At 38.3% G+C, this 26,957-nt stretch overlaps 2 long non-coding RNA genes across 2 annotated transcripts in view; both read left to right on the plus strand.

The window, feature by feature from the left end:
* The first annotated feature begins 10,354 nt into the window (after window positions 1-10,354).
* LOC145432206 (uncharacterized) overlaps window positions 10,355-26,957 on the plus strand; it is a 48,216-nt gene continuing 31,613 nt past the window's right edge. The window contains exon 1 of the long non-coding RNA XR_013912484.1: window positions 10,355-11,957. This is a non-coding gene — a long non-coding RNA (uncharacterized LOC145432206). The remainder of the gene's footprint in view (window positions 11,958-26,957) is intronic.
* On the plus strand, window positions 20,262-26,216 carry LOC145432203 (uncharacterized). The gene is made up of 4 exons (XR_013912481.1): window positions 20,262-20,895; window positions 21,852-21,883; window positions 23,009-23,035; window positions 26,003-26,216. It is a non-coding gene; the product is annotated as an uncharacterized LOC145432203 (long non-coding RNA).

The following is a 26,957-nucleotide window of genomic DNA, read 5'->3' on the forward strand; positions in this document are numbered from 1 at the left end:
CTACACAAGCCAGCAAGTACCAATGACCGGATTTGGTGTGTGGTAATAACAGGTAAATGAACATTTTTTTTAATATTATTTGAATATATATGAGTGCTTGTGTATAAATACACAAACAATATACATATGCTTTCAATTGTGCAATTTAAGTCATCTAGGTAGCTCTGTTTTGGAAGTTCAGTTAATGCTAGAAATGTGTTTTGGAGTTTGTACGTGCTTTGTATCTAGGGGCCACCGCATATACTTATATATAAACATATATAAATAAAACCACTTTTTTTTACATTAGTAATTCCTTGTGTGCATAATTTTATATTATTGTTAATAATAAATTAATTAAAGCAACAAAACAACCTGGAGAGCCGGTTCAGAGCTGGAAGAGCCGGCTCTTTTTAGTGAGCCGAGCCGAAAGAGCCGGTTCTCTAAAAAGAGCCGGAAATCCCATCACTACTATCAATTTGTCCATTAAACTACAATATTCACTAAAGAATCCTCACAGAGCTTTTAGACATAAAGCGAGATGAGAGGGCTGCCAGAATGTGGAAGTTTTGAGCTCTGGCCGCGCTACATGCAAAGACACAATTGCTTACAGTTGTCACAGCAAGTTGCAGTGCCTTCATCTTAATCAGAGTGTGGAAATGTTGCACTCTGAACGCTCGTCAACACTGTTCAGAATGACATGACAACAGTTCTCTGACAGATTTATCACATCTTTCTTTACTAGAAACCCCATATACATATTCAAATACAGTAGGTGCATTTAACCCAACATTCACATGCTCAGACAGAAGTGTCAAGGTAACTTGGGGTTCGGTATCTTCGTAATGGAGAATAAAGGAGCTGGGAATCAAACCACTGTTCTTCCGATCGGTAGATCACCCGCTCTGCCTGCTGAGCCACAGCTAACCCTTATTAAACTAACTATATAGGAAAATATAGTAAAAGGAGGAAAAAGGAAATGTCTTTGTGAAATCGGTCAAGTTTTCTTGGTGAGGCTTTAGTGCCTTCGGGACTGGTTGTCAAGTGTTTGTATTCTTCTATTGCAATATAGTGATCTTCTGAATATACAGTGTGACAGAACAATATCATATAAAAAAAATTAACTGAAACTAAACACGACAGATGAGCAAACCCACTCTGAGGAATAACTTCAGCAAAGCTGATTTGGAAACAAACATTTGAAACCAAATTAAATTAACTAGTAAAAAGTACAATAGGTCGTGCAGTCAAAATTATCATAAATATGCAACATTTAGATAAAGGCGAATTATTGTGTAGGTGTGAGGAGACTGATTTTTTTGCAGAACAGTGCCACATTATTTTAATCCTCTCTTTGGGTATAGAATAACGGTTCTTTTTCCAGGGTGGAATGATTCTCCTTATTAGATATTCACTGAGTTCCTTCGACTTTCCCATTGTTCTGAGTATTGGTCAAGAACTTGAAACTACCAATTATTACCAGTAATCACCACTTTTTAAAACATTTGCATTTTTGAGCCTGTATATATACTTTTGTTCCCATGTGTAAATGTAAACTTGCCTCTCAGTGGCTATCTTGGTAACGCCTTTAGGCATTTAAGATTTGCTCGCATTAGGCAGATATGTACACTGTCTCTGCACATTTGACCCACAAAGTCCAGTTTATTTAAAATTGTGTGATCACTGCCCCCATGTCAAGGTGCAGATAAATGTGCAGTGCCCACATCTTTTCAAGTGACAATGCATGTAGTGTAGTCACTAATCACAGAACTGAAATACTTCCTCAACAACAGCTCTGTGTTAATAGTTAAGTAAGTGTTAAGTAATTAGTAGATTTAAAAGGCATGTAAGAGGAAAATGTGTCACTGCAAATGAAATCGCCCAAGTTAACCAACAAAATAAACAAAATCAGGAACCTTACTTTGTTCTTTGCTTTGCTTTGAGTGACTGTGAGAGACAGTAATGTGAGACAGGATTGAGAGCCCATAGTAAGCAGTGTTTGAGGTTAATAACCATCCATCCATCCATTCGCGTCCGCTTATCCTGTTCAGGGTCACGGGGGGTGCTGGAGCCTATCCCAGCTGTCATAGGGCGAGAGGCGGGGTACACCCTGGACAGGTCGCCAGTCTGTCGCAGGGCCAACACACAGAGACAGATAACCATTCGCACTCACATTCACTCGCACATTCACACCTATGGGCAATTTGGATTAACCAATTAACCTATCCCCACTAAGTGCATGTCTTTGGACATGTTAATAGGTTAATAACCCTCTACATTAAAGAATGGCCCGAATGCTGCATTTGTAGAATCAACAGACAAATCTGATTGAAAAAAAAAAACACACACAAAAAAAACACACAAAATTTTTTTACTGACTTTACTTCAAAATAAGATTTTAAAGAATTCATTTTTTTTTTCACGGGTTAAATTTACATCACATGCGTACAGTTTACCAGCATTACAGCTTCTTTTATAGCTTAGTCCAGGGTCCATGGTGCACAGTCAATTTCAGATCAATTCAATTTTATTTATACAGCGCCAAATCCCAACAACAGTCGCCTCAAGGCGCTTTATATTGTAAGGTAGACCCTACATAATACATACAGAGAAAAACCCAACAATCATATGACCCCCTCTGAGCAAGCACTTTGGCGACAGTGGGAAGGAAAAACTCCCTTTTAACAGGAAGAAACCTCCGGCAGAACCAGGCTCAGGGAGGGACGGCCATCTGCTGCGACCAGTTGAAGGTCAGACTCATGCTATAGCTAATCCAACAACCTAATGTGCTTATATTTTCCTCAGTTTGGCTTTTATAAAACACACAATTAGCTTTATTGTTTGGGGAGTGGTTTGTTTGTTTTTTGTGTTACGGTGTGAGACAACATCAGGCATCTTTGCTGTTGCAGAATTCTCCACTAGATTTCATTTCTGGATTAACTGGCAGACCTTATGACCTCTGTGAGGCTGCTAACATCACACCAAAAAAAACAGAAACAGGAAAATACACACTCACACCAATTCATGATACCAGGCTGAATGTTAGGCTTTCAGCATGGCATCTCCTGCTTCCTGCCTACAACCTGTTTTACCTACCAAAGGTCTCCACAAAGCTCCGAGGCTGTGTGTACTGTACATTTGCGACCGAAGTTACATATCTGCTAACACTGAAGCTGAACAAAAATGGTGTGCACAGAGCAACAGATGGGGCACCTTGTCTACTTCTGCTATTCCTTACCTTTTGATGCCTTCAACAGCACAGAGTTCAGCCACTACACCTTGTTGTTTTTCTTTTACAAGAAGTAATAAAACAAAAAATAGGGCATGTTGAGCTGAGGGCACACATCATGCTGCACGCAACAAAATGTGTTTTGATTTTTGTGCAGGCTGTGATCATTCTCAGCACCTCGTATTATTCGGCTCCACGAACAGGTTTCCCCTTCCCTAATATCCTTTGAACAAGCAGCATTTTGTTTACATGAGGCCCAAGTAAATGTTTGAAGTGCCTTATACACCATCAAACCTAGTTGCCTAATCTGTTATTCAGGTGCGTTGAGCTCTGGTAGTTGAGGTCATAATAATAGAGGCTCGTCTTTGATGAGAGCAATGTCATAATAGAGCCAGACTGTGTTTAAGTCTGTATGCTGAGCAGCTCATAAAAAAATCCTCCTCACAATACACCAATAAAGTAGAATACATTTATATGCAAATTAGAAGCCGGTGATACCACGTTGCCAGCAGGTATTAGGGAATAAGCGTGTCTTAATGAAATACCTTCTGCTTGCTGGCCACAGTATTATATAAACTTGCTCGCCATTCAGCACAAAGAGGGTCAATTCTACTTTTTATGTTGCTTGCTCACCTTTGACAAATTTGTTTAAAGGAGCAAGGAAAGTCTGCTGTTTCTCCTGCAGCAGCGGGAAGGCAGACAGGGCGGCAGCGGAGGCTCTGGCAGGATTTGATGTGATGCCAGCGGGGGCGCCGAGGAAAGTTTAAACTGCAGAAACAACAACTGCGAACATGATACTGTTACTGCAGATTCACCAGATGCTGCTGCTCTGTTACGCTCCAGCCCTACTGTCTTTGAAAAATGAGGTTTGTGTAAGTGCCCATAGCTTCTCCCCTTTTGTCTTATACTTACTTATTATCATCCAGTAGATGATTAATATTGTGACTCTGTTTTTGCTTTTCTGTCATACCGTAACCAACTTATTTAATTGTTTCCATGTTTCAGACCCTTAAGTAGTGTATTTGGACAAATGGCACAACTTCCGTGTCATTGGCTCTGGTACTAAATTAATTGAGCACAAAATTAAATTCTCAGTCACCATGCCGCTCAGAGCTGCAGGGCTAACATGATTATAGTTTGGGTTAAAAAAACACACACCCTTGTACAACAAGCTAAACTTTCTAGATGTAGTGAAAACTGAGTTTCACCACATTTTACATGCACTGACATACGCAACCACTAGCAGTTACATAACTGTAAAATGTACCTTGAGGCTGTAATAAAACATTGTAGTCTCAAACATGATGTGCTGAGCTCTGCCTCAGCAGATGAAGCTGTCACTAATCGCAAATGATACGAGAATCTCAAGATAAAGTGCACAACTCCAATTTGACCCTTTAATTCTGACTCTGGGGGTGAAAGACGAAGCCTCTGCAGCCGACAAATGCGTCCTTCATTTCCCCGAATTTGAAGGATGGGTCGGGCGTGTCCTTTGTGGCCCACCATATCCCAGAATTCATAGCGCGGCTCATCCAATTTCAGTTTTCAACAATGGCGGCCGCTACTAAGTTTTAAAATTAGTCTTATTACTCTTTCTGGGTCACAAAATAAACTTTTAACATATTTTCAGGCGAGAAAATAGCTGTGTAAACTTCAAATATCTGCTTGGTTTATCAAGACATCGCATATTTGCAAAAATGTGCCGACGTTTTCGGAGACGTCTGTTACCCACCCGCACGATAGCTAGCCGGGGGGTTCAATGGTCACTCAAGCCAGCGAGAGCAGTAGACTCCCGGCTTCATCGTTTTCAGACCCTGTCTTTCACTACTCAGGTAAAACATGATATATAAGTCACTCGGATAACTTAATAATGTAATTGTTTGGCTTTTTTCGATGTGTTATTTGTTCCGGAGTAAATCGGTTTTGCTGAGATCAAAGTTATTAGATTATTAGATTAAATAAAACTATTAATCCATCGGGTGGGTTAAACAGAAATCCCTGCAGCATGGACTACCCTAAAGCTACATTCTTTAGGGTTATACCTGTAACACTCTGCCTATTGCCTTCATATTAAATCATTTTTGTGAATAATCTTTTTAAAATATTTCTTCACGTCATTATGCGGGCTGCAAGTAGAGGTGACATGGGCCGCGAGATTGAGACACAGACATCAGAGCCTCTTAATGCGTGTTTTGTTTGGGTTTCCACTGGCAAGGAAACTAAAAATAGAGAGGGCATAGCCTAACATATGAAACAGGAAAATACCCCCATGTAATCCATTCATTTCAACAAAGTAACTGTATTCTGAATACCACCTTTTTAAACGGTAACTCTAACAGAATACAATTACCCACAATTTGTATTTTAAATACGTAACGGCGGTACATGTATTCCGTTACTCCCCAATACTGGTCACCAGTGAACAGACCAGAGGCGCTGACCTCACCTACTCATGCAGGCACTGACAGTTTGGCTCTTGGTGGAGTAAAAAGGAGTCCTCGTATGCAGCGTTCTGCATGTTGATATAAGTAGTGACCATATGAAAGACGCATCAACCAGGTGCACGCAAGGTTCCAAATCCAACACATTTTTTACTCATCAGGCTAATTAACCTATCTGCAGCAAGGCTACAGCTCTATATCAGCAGCCATCTGCTGACGTGCTGTCTGTGCCATTACTGGCTCCTCCACCCACGTCTCAGCAGGCACGCCACCCATCAATCACAATCTGTTGCTCTCACTCGCTCTCTGATGATTTAGGCCTTCTGCACCATCATGGGCTAATTATTAACAAGGCTTAACAAGGCAGACATGCAAAGAGATATATGGCTGGACAGAAAGATGACCTCTGCTAATCTGCTGCCTCCTCATGTTAAGTGCTGCAGGAGAAGGATTGGAAGTATGAGTCTTCTGCCCAATAATAAGAAACAAATTATACTCATCAAGTATCCTTTGGATATATTTGAAAAAATGTCCTGCCTGGTATACAAGGAACAGGAAGATAAGGACATTTAGAATCCAAATGTAATTCCTGGCTCACTGCTTTTTTATGAAAAAATCCACCTGAGTGTGTGATTATGTTGTGTTTTCTTTTTTTCTTTCTTTCTTTAAACTAACTTGAATGCACAGAGCTCTCTGTGTTCAACTTCAAGGGCAGAGAACTAGACTAGGACATTCTTAACTAAGAAGGTTCTAAGACATACTATACAAAAACATCATTTTTAGTATATGCATAAGACTGCATATACTAAAAATGTTTTTGAAAAGACTGAAATTTAATCTAAATATCTTGTATGTTAATTGTATGGATTCATGGCCACAACATTACACCAGTCTGACTGAATTACATAATTCTTATAATGCAGTGCTCTGGGTATTTTTATTTCTGAAGTTAATCGGTTTTAGTTTGACACAAAGACCAAGCAATGACAAAATGCTGATATGTACTATTTGGTTAGGTTCCAATTCAGACTATGCCGACCTTAAGCTATCTTTTTTTTTTTTTTAAAGTCAGGTTGCGTTGGCAGCAACAGGCTATTTCAGATGTCCTCTACCCCCAGCAACATTTCCCAGTTCTTCCTGGGAGACAAGAAAAGATGAGATATTTGATCTCCCTAGCAAGTTCTAGGTCCACCACAGTGTCCCTTCATAGTTGTTCTGGACAGATCCTGATCAGATTGCCCTAACAAGCCTAGATATCTCCGTTGACTGGGAATGCTAAACGGCTCTATCCATGCCCCTTATGGAGTCCCTCACCCTATTTCTAAAGCTCTAAGGCTGTGTTTACCCAACCTATGGAGGAAAATCTAAACTAGAAATAAGAAATCAGAACAAAGGATATTAATATCTATGAAAAGGTAGATATGGTAGTAATGTTCCAACCTATTTGAAGCCAAGAACATTACTACCATGTGATATGATTTCAACATAGGTTCCCTGCACATTAGGCATTTGACTAGTTCCCTCTGCACAGATGGATATGTTTAAGGTGCCGTAAGCAGCCAGTGTTCACTAATTAGATTGCAAGCTATTGCACGTATGCAAAGCCTCTGTACATCAAAGACTTAGTAACATAACTGTAACTACGGTTGTCATCTGAACCTTACAAGATCTGTGCAGTTTTTCATAAATAAGTTGAAGGCTGCAAAGTGTGCAAACAGCTAAGAATTGTATTGGAAGCTCAGTTTGCACCCTGCTGAGCACAGCATGTAGTGTTTCTTTGCCTTCACCTTTCCAAACACATGTAGAGAAAGCTGGAGGCAGACACTCAGACATACACGAATCCTTTGTCTGCACAGCATCTGTTTCTCTGTTCTGTGACTATCTGGCCAACACCCTTATATTTGCCGGTAAACAGCATGTCAACCTGCGTGAATTGGCTTCTCTGCACTGCACCGTCACCATGCCTTTTCATGTATTAACGTCATGCTGAGGCAGACTGGATTGTCGTTACGATGTCCCTATACAAACAAACTGTCAAAAAAAACAAAAACCTCCCTCTTGTCTATCTGCACTTTGCATGTGGCAAGGTAACCAATGGGCTCTGCCAGCAGAGATCGGTAAAAAGTAAAGGTATGAACCATGAAATATTCATGACTTCATATCCAGAGCAAAGCCTTAAGCAGAGCCCCTCACAGTCTGTTACACTCTGATGGGAAATGCATGACACATAGCAGTGTACACAGACATCCCCTGTTCCTCTGTTTTTTTTTGTTTTGTTTTTGGGTGATTATATAAATCTAAACCTCTCCATTATGTGGAAGGTTTAAAATGTGTAAGAACGAGTTGAGCATTTGATCATTAATAAATTACATGTATTTATTTTCTGTTTACTTTCATAACGTGTCACGTACAGAAGGGTATGTTAAAATTGCAATTAAGTCACAAAGAAAGAAAGAAAGAAAGAAAGAGTCTGAAAAATGAAGCTAGTACAAATATGCCTTAAACCCATCTTTTTCTATGGCCAAGATAAAGTGACTTCTCTGGTTGCAAAAAGACTTGAAGATGTATAGACATCTATAGGAAAAAGGCCTCCATTGCTTTGCTTTGAAACCTCCATAAACACTTTCTTTATCATTTTAAGTGATGTCGACTAAAACACAAAGCTTATTTTGTAATAGATGATTTTCTTGACCAAGGTCGGAAATCATTATTAGAATCAGGAAACCAGTTTAAATCAGAGTATGTTGAGTTGTTATCTAATTAACATGTCTTCTCAGACAGATCCTCCTCTTGCTGGTTACATCAGGTCAAATCAGGCATGAAAACACCAAGATGGCAATGCTGAAATTATTCAATTCAAGGCTATCATTAACTAATGGATGATGTTGTGTCTCTGTGACTATGTACATCTTTTATAAACAGTCTATGGCTAAAACTTAAACCCAAGTTAAAAAGTAAAAATCAAACTCTGAAGTAACATCATGTTCAAGAAAAGAATAACAAAATGTACTGCATACAGAAGTTTAACCATTGATCATTAGCTTAAGCTTACCACTTAATGTCAAGCCTAATAAGGCTTAAGAACTTTACGAAAAATCCTGTTTCAGAAATAAATAAATAAATAACAAGAGTGACCAAAAGCCTCATGGACTCCAGAAACCAGAGTGTACATTACAATGTCTGCATCCTGACCTGTAAAGATTACATGAAATATTCATGGCTCTATATCCCGAGCAAACTACATAGCAAATTACAGTGTGACAAATATATTCCACCAGTATCAGGACAGTAAGACATTACGTTAACAAATTACTTCTCTTTGTTTTCTTCTTATGGTTCTCTAAAACAGTCAGGTAGGTTTAAACACCTGCTACTTTAATTAAGCAATTGTTCTGCTTTGGAATAGCTGTAAACACTCATTTTCTCACATATGATAATTCTAGTAGAAATGGATGATAATTAGCGTTTTTATTTCACTTCCAATAATGGGTAATGTTTTTTAGAAGATGACATTTATTGTGTAATTGTAACTAATTTTACTACAAAAAGATTATTATTGATTGGTGTATATCTCTGAGCAACCACATAATGATACAACATAACAACCCTGACAGCTTAATTATGAAAGGAAATTCCCCTTAAAATGCATTTAAACAATAGTTTCCTTCCACGCCTAGCTCGTTTTTAGATATCTGAACTGTCACGTCTTTTTTTCAGCAGTTGAAATATTTTTTAATGGCTGTTTCCCTTGTTAAAAATGAATAAGGATAGTGAATTCAAGGTTAGCAAAAGGGGCAAGAAAAAAAGAAAGAAAACTTATGTGGTAACTAGCGTGGATAATATCGATCGATGTAGCCATTCAGGTCAGCTAAAAGCTGCACCAATTATTATAGTTTTGTGAACAATAGGTCAAACAACCAGGAGTAATGTGAAAAGAGTTCCTGGTGACAAACTTACATGGCTGCCATTTTTCAAACAGAAGTTGCAGTGACACTGAGGGAGAGGTAGGATGAACAGAAACAGAGATGGGTAGGGTATTGGTCATTTGGGTGAAATGGACCTTTAAAAAGTCCAGCACTGTAGGTGTATATTTAGGTGGCAAAGTAACTGTTATACCTAAATTATTCAAATGCAAGTCTGCTGTCTTTGTTGCCCATTAACACATTAAGATTCCCTAAACATGTCCACATGTAATATACTATCTTTCTTCAATTCAATTCACTTTTTTTATTTATATATCACTAAATCACAACAACAGTTGCCTCAAGATGCTTTATAGTGTAAGATAAACCTTTACAACAATAGAGAGAAAATCCCAACAATCAGATGACTCCCTATGAGCAAGCACTTGGCAACAGTGGGAAGGAAAAACTCCCTTTTAAACAGGAAAAAACCTCCAGTGGAGCCAGGTTAAAGGAGGGGCAGCCATCTGTGAGGAGAGGGAGACTGGAAAGAAGAAACAACATGGAGGAGAGCCAGAGATGAATAATAACTAATGATTAAATGCAAAGTGGTGTACAGAAACACAGAGATTGAAAAAAGGGTGAGTGAAGAAGAAACGCTTTCTGCAGTGGGGTTCAGGGTCACCTAATCGCTATATAAATAAAACTGAACTAAACTGAATTGAATGAAATATTCTAAATGCTGTTTGTATTATTAAGTGTGCCTATGCGAAGGCACACTTATTACTATTGCTCGGATTTATTAAGTGTGCCTATGCGAAGGCACACTTATTACTATTGCTCGGATTTATTATTATTATTAAGTGTGCCTATGCGAAGGCACACTTATTACTATTGCTCGGATTTATTATTATTATTATTATTATTATTCTTTTTCCGCCTGAAATTTTGGACCTTAACTCGCCCCACAGTTTTGAGACAAGGTTCACATATGATATATCATTGTGTGCGGCTGGAGCTGGAATGAGTTGCTATGACTTTTGGTGTTTATTACTTCTATAGTTTTTTAAATATGAATATTTTAATGCAAGGTTTTTCCCATTGAAATGAATGGAGAACAAGAAAACTTCATTTGTGGTGTGCTGGCTCACTCTAGTGGTATGTCGGGAGTAATGCGAGGCGGCCGCTGTGTCCCTGTGGACGCTTTTATTTTGTATAACTACCGGAAGTAGTTCCTGTGTACTGACGCTAGCTGGGTAGCTAGCGCCGCGTCGCTTAAAAAGCAGCCGGGCTTGTCTTAAACTTAAGAGGCTGACACTCGCTAAACCACCCGATCGCTCGCCAAGCGACTGTTTCACACTGGACTTATTTTTCGTTTATATGGGCCGATGATGCTGGTCGATGAGGAAAAACTAACTGAGTTGTTTGGTGGTGGCTAACGCGGAGCTAGCTAGCCACCGGTATGTGTCTCTTTCCCCTCATATGTGGGGAAAGAAACATGTGAGGCGGCCGCCGATCGACCGGTTTTCAGGTGAGAATGTAGGTGTGTAAACGTCAAATATCTGCTCGTTTTGTCAAAACATCCCATATTAGCAACAGATTTCTCACGATGTTGCTGCTAGCCGGCTAGCTAGTTTGGCCAGCCGGCTAGCTAGCTCGGCTTCGCTCAAAAGCACCCAGGCTTGGCTTTCAGTGAGGCGTCTCTAACTCCTTTCACCCCCGATCGCTCCGCAAACAGTCTTTGTCTTAGCTGGACTTATTTTTCGTTTATATGGGCCGATGATGCTGGTCGATGTGGAAAAAATAACTGAGTTGTTCATATACCGGTGGCTAGCTAGCTCCGCGTTAGCCACCGGTATATGTCTCTTCCCCTCGTATGCGGGGAAAGAAACACCGATCGACCGGTGGTGGCTAACGCGGAGCTCAATCGTGGATAAGGGAAACCCAATGCAGGAGAAGCAGGCGGCTGGTGAAATGAATTTCAGGTAAGACGTTATTAACTGCACTCTATTTGGGTCAGATATAAACCGAGTTTAGGTGTAGTTTATTTTCGTTGTGCTGACAGTTACAATAACTGTACTGCGTGCTAGCTAGCACGACGGAGTTTCTATACAGCTGTGCGCGCTAAGTTACTGATTTTGAACTTTATGACAGCCTCCCCTATTTTCAGGCGAGAATGTAGGGGTGTAAACTTCAAATATCTGCTCGTTTTATCAAGAAGTCCCATATTTTATCAAGAAGTCCCATATCTCTCACGATGTTACTGCTAGCGCCGCATGGCAGCTAGCTGGCTAGGGCGGCTTGGCTGACACCTAGGCCGGGCTGACTGATACCCAGGCCGGCTCACGCTCTCGTTTCACCGCCGCATGGCGGCTAGCTGGCTAGCGCGGCTTGGCTGCCACCCAGGTCGGGCTGGCTGACACCCAGGCCCGCTCACGCTGTCGTGTCACCCCTAGTCTTTCGTGATGACTCTTGGTTGGCTGCTGGACTTATTTTTCATTTATATGGGCTGGTGATTCAGTATGAGTGTCCGGTGAACTGAATGTCAGGTAAGACGTTATGTATATGTAAGGTAGTGACTGGAATAAGTCACAAGGTGTCGCTGTTGAGCTGCATATATGTTGTAAATTTTAGCAATTTTGACCATTTGTCCTCTGCAGGACACCGTAGTTCAGATTTCTCGTTCGCGTGGGCGCCATCTTGGTTCAGTGTTTACTGTGATGTGCAAAGGTAAGCACTGTCAGTGGCGAACTGCATTGGTTTTGTTTAAAAATAAGTGTTCCACTGTGTAAAATAGCGGTTTGTCATTTAAGCCGAGCAAATATTTTGTTTGAGAGGTTCATGTATTGTCTGAGAGTATGAGACAAAGATATACTTTTCTTTCTTACTCTCATATAAAATATTTAGCTTTTATTAAATAGTTATCTGAATCTTACAACCAAAGTTTGTATAATAATACACAAGATTGGCTGTAGACCATTGTTAATCATTCAGAACACTGTGTAAAAATAACAAAAAACAAAAAGTGAATGAAAAGTGCATAAATATTTATTTTACGTGTTTGATGTGTGTGGCAGGGCGTGGTCTGCAGTGCCGCTGCAGGGGAGGTGGACCCACCTCAGCGGCATCTGCAATCACGCCTCTCAGGTGTAAAGTCTGTGCTCTCTCTGCTTTTTTTTTTTTTTGTGTGTGTGTGTATGTGTCGGGCTATGAGATGAAAAGCTACAGCCGGCTGTGTGGGTACAGCAACTATGTGTGAAAAGTGGTCCATAACGTAATGCTTCAAAGTGTGTTCATGCAAACATTGTCGGGTCTGCTTATGAACCTCTGCGCACAGCGTCTACAAATTGGGGCTGTACGAAGTCACCTCATCTTTACACAAAACTGTAAGCTGTCATCTGTGAGGCGCGAGCGGTGTTTGGTTTTACCATAGTTCATGGTGGAGAATGGCTGCTCCGGTGAGTTTTGCTCTCTGTAGCCGTTTGAATGGCAAACTATACTGATTAGCGGCGGCATAGGCACACTTAAAATTTCTTCAGAAATTTTCGCTTTCTAGTTGTGTGGATGCTTTAAGCATCCACACTATTGAGTTCCTGTTTCTCTTTATTCTTTATTATTCTAGTTGCTTCCGTACACTTTTTGGCACTTAACTACTTCCACAATTTTCAGCCGATTTTCACCGTTCAAATTTTAAACTATTCTGCTATTTCTGCTAATGTGCGCTATGACTTTTGGTATTTTTTGCTATTATACTTTTTAAAATATTAAGCTTTTTTCCTTTAATTTGTCCCATTGAAATGAATGGAAAACTTCTGCAATTCTGCTAAAATTTGCTTGTTTTTGAAATTTAACTACTTCCTCATATTTTCACCTAGAACAACCATTCAAATTTTAAAATGTTCACAAATTATTGGGCTATTCAGGTATGATTCAGCTTTTTCAAATCTTTTACTGTTTTACTTTTATGCCTCTTAAAGTTTTGAGTTGCAAAATTGTGATTTTTCACAAAATACATGCGTTGTTATGGTTGCTATGCTCTTGGCTTCCAGTGTGTCACTGAAGGTTTTGCAGTCTTCTCTTCATGTCCGAACAACTGTTTGCTACTTGCTCAATTTTCACTCAACTTCCACAAATTATACATCAAAACGTAGGTATTTTTGCTGGCTTTCAGGAAATGTCACTATCATTGTTGTGGGATTTATAGAATTTTCGCAAATCTCCTCAGACCAACACAATGTCAGAAAACTCTCCATATAAAGTCAATGGAGAGCTTGTTCAAAATCACTGCTGGATTTCTGTAATGAGAGGCATATTCGAATCGTCATATCTCCTTAACGAAGCAAAGTTAAGACATGAGGCTTGTCCCCGAATATCTTCAGACACCCCTGACGCTCACAATTCAAGAATTTCTTTCTCACCTATTACCGTTCTGAAATGAGTTGGACTTGTTTGAGGGTAGGAAATTCGTCCTTCGCTCAGATTTCTTCAGATTTCAAACTGTGGAAATGAACCACTTTTTTCTCTCGTCATAACTTTTTGTTGGATTTCCACAGAGACCTGAAAATTTCCATGACTGTTCACCAAAGCCTACTGTCTCTTACGGTGAAAGAATGATATCGATACTCCAAATAGATTTCGAGTTACAAAGCGTTGTTTGAGGGCAAGTCAAGGCAGTTTTTGCTTTGCTCTACTCAGTTATGGTGCATTAGAAGTCAAATATCTTTAATAATTCATATTTTAATGATAAATTGTAAACACTGGAAGATTCCCCCATCTCTTCTGAACAAAACGGTGTAAGAATGACCGCTCTAGCCCCTACGGTTTGGAAATTATGGTCATTTGTTTGAGGGGAGTCCTCACTATGAGAAATAGGCTGCAATAATCCTGTGCCTCTCTGTGCTGCGTGTGTAAAAAGAGGCACATGTTTTGGCGGGAAAAAGTACACAGGCTCTCTGATTGGTGGATTCAAATTCAGCAGCTCCCAGGCTGACCTAGAAACTTACTTCTCTCTCCCTGTGCATTTTTTTGCTGATTTTTTCATTTAACAAGTATATTTGAGGGACCCTCAGCATGTTCAGCATTTTTTCAGCTGTCCATTTTGCTTTTCCAATTTTTCTGTTTAACTTATTACTATTGTGCTAAATCATACTATTTCTGCTATTTTATAAGATTTGTGCCGAATATAGTATTTCTGCTAAATTACAGTATTTCTGCTTTTTATAGTATTTGTGCTAAAACATAGTATTTCTACTAAATGTAGTATTTATGCTTAATCATACTATTTCTGCTTTTTATGGGATTTGTGCCTAATATAGTATTTCTGCTTTTTATAGGATTTTTGCTCAAACATAGTATTTCTACTAAATGTAGTGTTTATGCTTAATCATCCTATTTCTGCTTTTTATAGGATTTGTGCTTAATATAGTATTTCTGCTAAATTATAGTATTTCTGCTTTTTATAGTATTTGTGCTAAAACATAGTATTTCTACTAAATGTAGTATTTATGCTTAATCATAGTATTTCTATATATTTCTGCCAGGTCCCCAGGCAGCCAATCCTCTGTGAGGACTTAGACATTCAAATTTTCAAATCAGGGCCTGCACGGTTTCCCAGCCAATCATATATGTGTCCTGAGGCATTCAAATTTGCATATTGGGGCCTTCATGGCTTCTAAGCCAGCCAATCATATCTGAGGGCTGAGGAATTCAAATCCACAAATCAGGGCCTGCACGGCTTCCCAGCCATCCAATCATGTATGTGGGCTCCAGGCATTCAAATTTGCATATTGGGGAATTCGTGGCTTCTAAGTCAACAAGTCATCCATGTCGTATATCTCTAAAAATTCACATTTTAATGATAAATTGTTAACACTGGAAGATTTCCCCATCTCTTCTGAACAAAACGGTTTAAGAATGACCGTTCTAGCCCCTACGGTTAGGAAATTATGGTCATTTGTTTGTGGGGAGTCCTCACTATGAGAAATAGGCTGCAATAATCCTGTGCCTCTCTGTGCTGCGTGTGTAAAAAGATGCACCTGTTTTGGCGGGAAAATGTAAACAGCCACTCTGATTGGTGGATTTAAATTCGGCAGCTCTCTCCCTCTGTGTGTGTCTGTGTGTGTGTGTGTGTGTGTGTGTGTGTGTGTGTGTGTGTGTGTGTGTTTAGTGGGAGAGAGAGGACCCTGCCCTTATTTGGCAGCATGTCATTGTAGGATTTAAATTGAATATAGTTAGACTGGTTGACTGGATTAGAGCCTGTGTTTGTGTGTCCTTCTGTGCATTTGTGTTTCAATATGCCTCCATATTTGTAATTTTGTAAGTTATTACTATTCGGCTAAATCATAGTATTTCTGGTACTTTTCGGTACTTGTGCTAAATACAGTATTTCTGTTAAATCATACTATTTCTGCTTTTCATAAGATTTGTGCCTAATATAGTATTTCTGCTAAATTATAGTATTTGTTCTTTTTATAGGATTTGTGCCTAACATATTATTTCTGCTAAATTATAGTATTTCTGCTTTTTATACTATTTGTGCTAAATTATAATATTTCTGCTTTTTATAGGATTTGTGCTTAATATAGTATTTCTGCTAAATTATAGTATTTCTGCTTTTTATAGTATTTGTGCTAAAACATAGTATTTCTACTAAATGTAGTATTTATGCTTAATCATAGTATTTCTATATATTTCTGCCAGGTCCCCAGGCAGCCAATCCTCTGTGAGGACTGAGAAATTCAAATTTTCAAATCAGGGCCTGTACGGCTTCCCAGCCAATCATATATGTGTCCTGAGGCATTCAAATTTGCATATTGGGGCCTTCATGGCTTCTAAGCCAGCCAATCATATCTTAGGGCTGAGGAATTCAAATTCACAAATCAGGGCCTGCACGGCTTCCCAGGCAGCCAATCATATATGTGGCCTCAGGCATTCAAATTTGCATATTGGGGAATTCGTGGCTTCTAAGTCAATAAGTCATCCATGTCATATATCTCTAAAAATTCACATTTTCATGATAAATTGTCAACACTTGAAGATTCCCCTATCTCTTCTGATCAAAACGGTGTAAGAATGACTGTTCTAGCCCCTACAGTTAGGAAATTATGGTCATTTGTTTGAGGGGAGTCGTCACTATGAGAAATAGACTGCAATAATCCTGTGCCTCTCTGTGCTGCGTGTGTAAATAGATGCACCTGTTTTGGAGGGAAAAAGTGCACAGGCTCTCTGATTGGTGGATTCAAATTCAGCAGCTCCCAGGCTGACCTAGAAACTTACTTCTCTCTCCGTGTGTGTGTGTGTGTGTGTGTGTGTGTGTGTGTGTGTGTGTGTGTGTGTGTGTGTGTGTGTGTGATGTGACAGAGAGAGGGAGAGAGAGAGAGAGAGAGAGAGAGCGAGCGAGCCTTTTAATGGGATGATCTCATTGTAAGATTCAAAATCAATATATTTAGACTGGTTGACTGAATTGGATCTTGTGTGTGTCTCTCTGTGCATGTGTGTTTCCTTATGTGTCCATATTTGTGATTGTGTGGCTGTTATATTTTTTTGCCGATTTTTTTCATTTAACAAGTATATTTGAGGGACCCTCAGCATGTTCAGCATTTTTTCAGCTGTCCATTTTGCTTTTCCAATTTTTCTGTTTAACTTATTACTATTGTGCTAAATCATACAATTTCTGCTATTTCATAAGATTTCTGCTTAATATACTAGTTCTGCTTTTTATAGGATTTGTGCTTAATATACTATTTCTGCTTTTTATAGGATTTGTGCTTAATATACTATTTCTGCTTTTTATAGAATTTATGCTTAATCATACTATTTCTATATATTTCTGCCAGGTCCCCAGGCAGCCAATCCTCTGTGAGGACTCAGACATTCAAGTATACAGATCACAGCCTGCACGGCCTCCCAGCCAGCCAATCATATCTGAGGTCTCCCGTTTCCTCTCTCGTCATATCTCAGCGACAGATGTACAGAGAGCAATGAAAATCGCAGTCAAAGTACACCAAAGTCCGCTGATTCAGCCAGTAGAAGAATTATGCTTCTAGTCCACCTAGTTTTTGAGTTACACAACGTTTTGTAACTCCAAAAAACGGTGTTTTTCGCCTCTCACCGCGATCTAATTCTGACTCCTCATCAGCCTGTTTTTCCAAAGCGGCCGCTCTCTTTCCCAGTGGCGCAGTTGGTAATGACACGGCTCTGCAAGCCAAAGATCGTGGGTTCGATTCCACCTTGGTCAACATGTTTTTTTTCCCTACAAATTAATACACTGTCACAGACCAGTAATTCATATTCATCATTTATTACAATTCTGCAAACTTTTATGATTTTACCAGCTTTTGATAATATGGACCTCACATTCTTGTTAACACTCCATGGCACAAATACTCTTCCCTTTAGGCTCTGTGTATGTGTGTGTGTGTGTATCAATATTTCTCCCATTTTAAAGTATTACTCCTCCATAATTGTATTTCTGTTCAATCAAAGTACTTTTACTACATCTTAGTACTTCTGCTCAATCATAGTATTTCTGCTAAATCATAGTATTTTTGCCAAATCATGATTTTTGTGCCAAATCATAACATTTGTGTTATGTTAAAGTATTACTACTAATTGGAGGAATTTCTGTCATGTTACATTATATGTGCTAAATATAGTATTTCTGCCAAATCATACTATTTCTACTATGTTATATTTTTCTTTCTAAATACAGCATTTCTGCTATATAATTGTATTTCTGCTTTTTATACTATTTGTGCCTAACATAGTATTTCTGCTAAATTATAGTATTTCTGCTTTTTATACTGTTTGTGCCTAATATAGTATTTCTGCTTTTTATAGGATTTGTGTTTAACCTTCAGAGGTCCTTAGGGACATTTATTGTCTTTTGCATTTTTAATTTTAATATAGTATTTCTGCTAAATTATAGTATTTCTGCTTTTTATAGGATTTGTGCTAAAACATAGTATTTCTACTAAATGTAGTATTTATGCTTAATCATACTATTTCTATATATTACTATTCTGCTAAATCATACTATTTCTGCTTTTCATAGAATTTGTGCCTAATATAGTATTTCTGCTAAATTACAGTATTTCTGCTTTTTATACTATTTGTGCTAAAACATAGTATTTCTACTAAATGTAGTATTTATGCTTAATCATACTATTTGCATATTGGGGAATTCGTGGCTTCTATGTCAACAAGTCATCCATGTCATATATCTCTAAAAATTCACATTTTAATGATAAATTGTCAACACTTGAAGATTCCCCCATCTCTTCTGAACAAAACGGTGCAGTGACCGTTCTAGCCCTTACGGTTAGGAAATTATAGTCATTTGTTTTGAGGGGAATCCTTAATGGATAATGTTTATATATATATATTTGTCTTTAAAACATCTTTGCAGACTGACTGTCCTGGACTGGTTGTTGTTGTTTTTTTTTTCAGGTCTGGTGAACTCAGCTCTTTGGTGTTGGTGTTCAGGAGTAGAGCCTTCTAATAATATTTATTCAAGTTATAGATTTAAAGTTCTGCGAGTTTTTTCTGTAGCAAATAAATATTGTATAGAATATTTAAAATCACCTACATTTTTGATGTTTACAATGCCCATTATGTGTAATACTGGAATTTCCTATTACCCATGAACGCCTCATCTTTTACCTGACTGCCGGACATCCGCCTTTCCGCACACTTCGCTGAGTCCGCTCTGGGTGAGTGCTGCTGCTCTGCTTCTCCTCTTCTCTCCTAAATGTTTATAGTCTGTTTGTGCGATTTAACGAGTTCTTTTAGTGATTTATAAAGCCAACCGAGGTATAACTCATATTAGAGTAACACGGTGGTTGCTTTTTCTTAGTGAAACTTTGTCATTTTTGTATGTAAAAGGAGTGTTTGATGAGCTAACAACCCGATGCTAATGCCTAGCGCTCCTTTGAGCCCAGTGTGAAATGAAAATTTGACTGTGAACCACGGTTATTGTGTTGTTTTATTAATTACATTTGGTGTGTTTGTCAGTCTGTTACATAAGGTGCAGTTAGTTCTCTTCACAAATCAGTTGGTTAAAACAGCCTCATTCTTTATGCTGTAAAGTTTTTAACGAACCGCCATCTTAGATTCAGTGTCAGCTGTCGGCAAGATCAAAGGAGCCATTTTACCGCCTCTGACCGAACACGGGAGAAAAAGAGTCACGTGTGTGCAGGTCTTGTGGGTTAATTAAGACAAAGGAGGGGGGGAGAAACTGAGGATTAAACATAGGCTATGTCCCCACATACACGGGTATTTTTGAAAACGAAGATTTTCCGTTTCTGTTTTAAAAAACAATCCCGTCCACACATAAATGCAGAAATGAAGGAGAACGCTGCTAGGAACATGCCAAAGCAGCAGGTGGCGCTATATTCCTAACCGTGTAGAAATGTTGGCCAATCAGAAGTCTAGAAGCCTCGGTGGGAAATGGTAAACAAAGATGGGGCATAGAAGCAGAACCGAGTCATATCTGTGGGGGGACAGTAACTGTGTGCGCATATGTAAGCATTTAAACACTGCAGAGAGAACAATTAACAGTAACCGTATTGTAGAAATGCATTTCACCGAAACAATAACGTGGCGCACAGTGTGACGTCAAAAAAGGCGCTGCGTTTTCTCCGTTTCCCTGTCCACACATAAATGCAAAAACGGAGTTTTCGAAAATATTCTGGCAAACGTTTTTAGTTTTTCAGTGACCGAAAACGCCGTTTAAGTGTGGACGAAAGGTGCAAACGCATAGAAAAATCTCCATTTTCAAAAGTACCTGTGTACGTGTGGACATAGCCCAAGAATAATAAGAACTCCTAATATGTAGACTTTAATTTTTAAGAACTGTTTAACAAAGGCTTGTTTGTGCCAACCTAAATCTGCAGCACAGTTTAAATTCTCACTTTGTGGGAAATTAATGAAATAAACAACAGCCCACCTTCACATAAATAAAATATGGCAGTATATTATTATTAGTATGGTACATAGATATTTATTTTAAAACTACAGCATATTTACTATGATACTATGTGCAGTTGGTAATATTTTAGGAAGTAGAATTTGAATGCAGACCACCTCAAATATTAAAGCCTTAAAAATATGTCGTGCAGTTTTTCATGTATGAGTGTTTTGCAATCTTAAATGAGATGTAGACCAAAGAAAACAGAGGAGAGTTGTTGTTTGTATTCCAGCTGTAGTAAACAAAGAAGTTTAGTGAATCTTTTTGACAACAGAGAGTGATGCAGTATTGATGCTGATTTGAGTTTTCTGATCCTGTATTTTTGTTCTTTGTCTTTTGTTACACAGAGTGAAATAAAGCTTGGTTTTGCCTTTGCTGGTAAGTAAACAGTGATTGTAACTGAAGCAATATGAAATTGGGATTGTGTAACATTTTTAGCAATTTACATACAATAGTTTGGCTTTTTGTGATATCTTGCCATTTGCTCATGGGCAAAAACACATTTAGGATTTATAAGCAGTAAAGCCCCCCCCCCCCCCACACTAGATCTCTGAGTGTCCCTAAAAATGTCCCTGAAGTTTAATAGGCCATTTATGTCTAATTTTAAAGGCTTATCAAAGCATTTCTGTAGTAATTATTGTTTTTATTACACATGTTAAGGCCATTTGAGACTCTGCAATTAAATTTTGCCCTCTTTAGACTAAAGTGAGTTCATTTATTCTGAGGTACAGTGCTGGGAAAAGTCTTTCTTCCTTGCAGATTTATTTTGTTCATGCTTTTTTGTCACATGTTTCAAATCATCTAACAGGGATGATATGAATAAATACAAAAAAGCATTTTAAAGTGATGATTTCACGTATGAAGCAGAGAAAACCAAACCAGAGCTATCTGTTCTAATGTGAGAACATGCTGGTCTCTAATACCCAGCTGTGGAAGCCCTGATACGAAGAACTACCATCAAGCATTTATAGTATCAAGTATTATTTGTGATTGTTGCACGCTTTGAAACTGTGATGTTATCATTTGATCAAGTGTGCAGTGCGAGCAAATCATTGCTTGTGGTATCTGCTGTGTTATGTAATAGCACCAAAGTATTAGAGCTTTACGTTCATGAGGAATTTCTGTGGAATTGCAGATGGATAAAACGACACATCACCTTAATAAAGACAGAAATCTTTAATAAGGTGCAGAAAGAGAAGATGGGGTGTTTATAGTAAAGCTGTTGTAAACAAAGAATTTAACAGATTTTTTTTCCCACTACAGATTGTGATGCAGTATTGACTCTGATGCTGATTTCAGTTGTCTGATTCTGTATTTTTGTTCTTTTGTTACAGAGTGAAACAGAACTTCGGTTTTGCCTTTGCTGGTAAGTAAGCAGCAATTGTAACTGCAGTAATATGACATTGTCACTGTGTAACATGTTTAGCAACTTACCTAACGTAGTTTGGTTTTTGTGACATTACCATTTACTGATGGGCAAAAACAAATGGTCAGAATTTATACCTTGTAGCAGCAAAGGCCCCACACATGACCTCTGACTGTCCCTGAAGTTTAACAGGCCATTTGTGTCTGATTTTTATGTTTGAACACAAACAACTGTTTTTATACAGTTGTTCATGTTCTCCGTTTGTTTATGGATTTACCTAGCAGACATAACTATGAACGCATTTTAGGTGAGTTAGTGTAAGTGGTAGCTTAAACACTTAAGAGCACCACAGTTGTTGATTTATATCTTCACTCATATTCTGCTTATGTATTACATTAAAGTCAGACCACTATAGAAGTATTTTTGCCTGAGTGAACAGAAGTGGTACGTTAAACATTTAAGCAATAATAAAAGACTAAGAGAACCAGAGTTGTGAGTAGGCAATGTTGTGTATGTTAAAGCCTGTGTGTAATTTATGTACACTAAGTTTAAATCAGTTTCTTAATAAGTTGCTTGATACAATGTGTTTGAAAATTATATATAAAAGGGAAATATTGCAAAATACAAAAAGATTCCTGCCAACAGGTACAATGGAAGGACTTTTTATTATAATTTTTAAGAAATTAATTGCAAAAATGGCGTGCCACTGTTGTTACTATAACATGTCAGAATTTACATGTATTTTAGGATTTACATATTCAGATCAGAACTAAAACCTAATGAGGTTTTCCGTTGATTCTAACAGTTGTGGTTTTTCCACACTTTATTAAGCACTGACTTGTGATAGAAAATGATGGAGCTAAAAAGCCATAATCTGTACCAACAAATATTGGTGCCTCTTCTTTGCACTTCTGTAGTATGCATGCCTTTATTACACATGTTATCGTCATGTGAGACTCTGTAACTAAAGTTTGTCCTCTTTAGACTACAGTGAGTTCATAAAGGCTTGAAGAAATTGAGGATCTTACTAGTTATTTCATGTCACAGTAAATTGGATTGTGTGTGAAGAGGTTCAACAGTGTAAGTCATTAAACAGTGATCTGATGTGTTGTTTCCTTTCTCTAGGATACTGATCTGATCGTCGCAAGTCTGGTAAGTATAGGTTTTGTCTGCAGTACAGTGCTGAGAAAGGTCTTTCTTCCTTGCAGATTTATTTTGTTTATGCTTTTTTTCACATGTTTCAAATCATCTAACAAGGATGACCTGGATAAATACAAAAAGCAGTTTTAAAGTGATGATTTCATTTTTGAACCAGAACAACCTGGTCTAATGTAAAAACATATTGGTCTCTAATACCCAGCTGTGGATGCCCTGCTAGCAACAATTACCATCAAGCATTTACAGTAACTGGTAATGACTGGTTTACATCACTGGTTGATTTTGGTCCACTATAATTTCAGAATTGTCTTAATTAGATCCAAACAGGACAGGCAAAAAAAGAAAAGAAAAAAGTCTTAATTAAGGCCCAATATAGGGTTTTCAAGTCATACCAAGTACCACGGTGGTTAGCACTGTTGCCGCACAGCAAGAAGGTCCTGAGTTTAATTCCAACATCAGGCCGGGGTCTTTCTATGTGGAGTTTGCATGTTCTCCCGGTGTTTGCGTGGGTTCCCTCCGGGTACTCCGGCTTCCTCCCACCGTCCAAAGACATGCAGCTTGTGGGGATAGGTTAATTGAATAATCCAAATTGTCACTAGGTGTGTATCTGCGAATGAATGTGAGTGCGAATGGTTGTCTGTCCCTGTGTGTTGGCCCTGCGACAGACTGGCGACCTGTCCAGGGTGTACCCTGCCTCTCGCCCTATGACAGGTGGGATAGGCTCCAGTGCCCCCTGAAAAGGATAAGCGGAAGCGAATGGATGGATGGATGGATGGATAGGGTTTTCAAGTCATACCAAGTATCTTAATTTCATTAAAGTCCAGACTGATTCGTTTACACCAAGTGTTTTGTTTCATTCATTCAATTGGACTTGCTTGTGTGCTTCAGATCCTAAGTGTGATTAAACTTAAGCCCAGGACCTGATGAGTTGATGTAGGTCCTGAAGTAGTAAAGGAACTCTGGGACATCACAGTAACAGCACCATGTTTGACTTTAATGCTGGTGTTTTTCTCTCACTATAGATGATTCAGTTTAGTGCAGTTAGTCAGCACAGCTCTTGGTTATCATCGAGATATTATTAGGCAACTTGTTTTTGCCTGTTCAGCTACAATATCTGGGAGCGTTTTTGTTTTATGGGGTCTCCAGATCCTTAGAAATCTCTTTGTAAACCTTTACAGAACTATATGTGTTTGTTTCACATTAGAGCAGCTCACGACTAGCAGTTTAGGGACAATTAAATATTCACATAGGGCAGGGGTCTCAAACTCCACTCTTCAAGGGCCGGTGTCCTGAAGCTTTTTCACGTGTCCCTGTTACAAAACACCTGAATAACATTTGTAGGTCATTAGTGAGAGTATAGAATTTGACTGTGTTGAAGTGGCATCCCCGAAGACTGTTCAAATTTAAGTAATTTAAGTGTTTGGAAAAATGTACTTCTAAAAGTACTTTCATTGCATCATGTTCATTCACTCATGAGCTGCTATAACATGAATCAAATGGCTGAATTACCACCTCAGCATGCAGTCACGTTCTGTAGAGTTTTGCTAATGACCTACTAATGTTATTCAGGTGTGTTGCAACAGGGACACATAGAAAAGTTTCTGGACACCAGGCCTTAAGGACCAGAGTTTGAGACCACTGGTGGTAGGGCATTGTGGATTTCAAAAGCTTCTTCCCTTAAATCACTGCCTAAAAACTGCTTTTTGTAATTTGTCATAATGACTTGCAAAATATAGGTGGGATGAAAACATAAACATAAGACATCTTATAGTGGCCTGATATTTTTATCAAGGCTGTTTTTTGAAAATAATCCTGCCCTAATTTACAAAAGATGAACTGTGTCTGAAAGTCATGTTTGTTTGTTTAAGAAATGTGGGAATGTCCAGCAAAGATCTTACATGCAACAGCTCAGATACAGCACTCACTTCTGTTCTTTTTATCATGAAATGATCTACAAAGAAATGATCATCATACTAAATTTTGCTAATTAGGCCTTTATATCAGCTATGATAAGTTTATTATAGATTTAGTGTAGTGCTTATTGCTGTGTATCAAACATGCCCCAAATGTGACTGAAATATGTAGAAACTAGCTGTCTCCAAATTTCTCATTTTGCCAAAATTCATACAGAGTGACCTGAAACTGTCTGCTGTAACCTCAGTGTGTTGGTTTTGTTGGACCATTTAATATTTACAGTAAGTTACTGTAGCAGCACGTCTTAGTTTGAGTTTATAGACTTAGTTTATTGTTTTAATAGAATGTAAAAATGTCCTTATAACAGTTCCACCATCATTTGTTAAACATTGTCATTCTGTTCAGTCCAATAATTTACTGTAGAAGTCTTTAGTATTTAAAGCCCTACATGTATTGTATTTTTGAGATTATAAGGCATAATGTCAATAAACAAGCCTGTTTTTAAGGCAGATTAAGCCAAACAAACAGTCAGATAAGTCAAACTTTATTCAAGTCATTCACAAACAACTCTCAACACTGTTCAGTTGTAACACATAAAATACAGAACAATACACTCACTTTTTCAGTTCATTCCTCATCCACAAATCCATCAAACTCTTCATGGGTTGATCAGTTTGAAATCTGCTTCTTAAGCATGTCTCTTAGCACGTGCCAGGTCCTTGTACACACACCATAATATGTTGAAGCACCGTACGAATTACTCTGCGAGGGTCCTGACTATGGTAGCCATAATGCTCTGACAATACATCAAGCAGCGCAGCTTTGTAGCTTACGAAGTCTTACTAAAATATTTGACAGAATTTTGAGCGCTGTGTACCACAGAAATCCCGTTTGAGGTCAGTAAGCATAACCAGAATCGATACGCTAGGCACATTGTATGTTTTTGAGATAATGACAGGATTTTAGGTGTGCCATATAGTCTGAAGAATATGGTAAATCCAAGCATGTTGGAAATATGACTAATTCCATGCCTTTTGTGTCTTACAGGTGACCTGCTGCAGAAGATCCTCTCTCTCTCTATCATTATAAGCAATTCTGTCTATCCTATCACTCTCCCAACTCTATCTAATTTGAAAGCCATTCTATCTTGTATCCCTCTATCCCTACTGCTCTATCTAATTTGAAAGCCATTCTATCTTGTATCCCTCTATCTCTACCGCTCTATCTAATTTGAAAGCCATTCTATCTTGTATCCCTCTATCTCTACTGCTCTATCTAATTTGAGAATCCAAGTTTTGAGAATCCTTTCAGAATCCAATTTTCAGAAATCCAAGTTTCCAGAACTTGATCTATCTGTTACAGAATTCTGAGAGATCTCTGCTCTCACTGCTCTTTCTTTCCTGTCATTAAGCTCTCTCACATTCAGTCATTTTGCTTTAAATTACAAGTTGAATATACAGTAGTAGAATTACAGTACAGTAGAACTTATAGTAGAAACTACTTACACAGCCCTACATTTGTCATTTTAATTTTGCATTAGACTTTAGTTTGGACTGCTAGTTTGGGTTACTTTGATCAATTGTATAAAATATCACCTTTTTATAAGTTTATTTGTAATAAGATAATCTGGTTATTTTGTAATACATTCAGATAAATAATAAATCAGATCCAGTCTGTTAGTCTGTTTCATTGGCTATAACATTTGACTGCAAGTTTATAGTATTATTATTTAAGGACAAACCCATTTTGTCACTCAGTGTAAGTATTCAGTCAGTATTGTCATCGAGAAGTGCCTGAGGACCCAGACTTCCTGTTTCCTGACTGCTGCAGAACATCCAGCTGAAGAAACCCCGTTTCTAAAAGAGGTACAATAAAACGGACCAAATTGTTTCCAGAGAACTTTGAATTTCCTTTATTTTTTGAGTTTGGAGTACAAATCAGCTTTTTAACATCTATTCATATATTCATAAAAACATTTTATAGTATAATAGTACATTTCTCA

This window comes from Astatotilapia calliptera, chromosome 12, assembly GCF_964374335.1.
Source record: "Astatotilapia calliptera chromosome 12, fAstCal68.1, whole genome shotgun sequence".
Lineage (NCBI taxonomy): Eukaryota > Metazoa > Chordata > Actinopteri > Cichliformes > Cichlidae > Astatotilapia > Astatotilapia calliptera.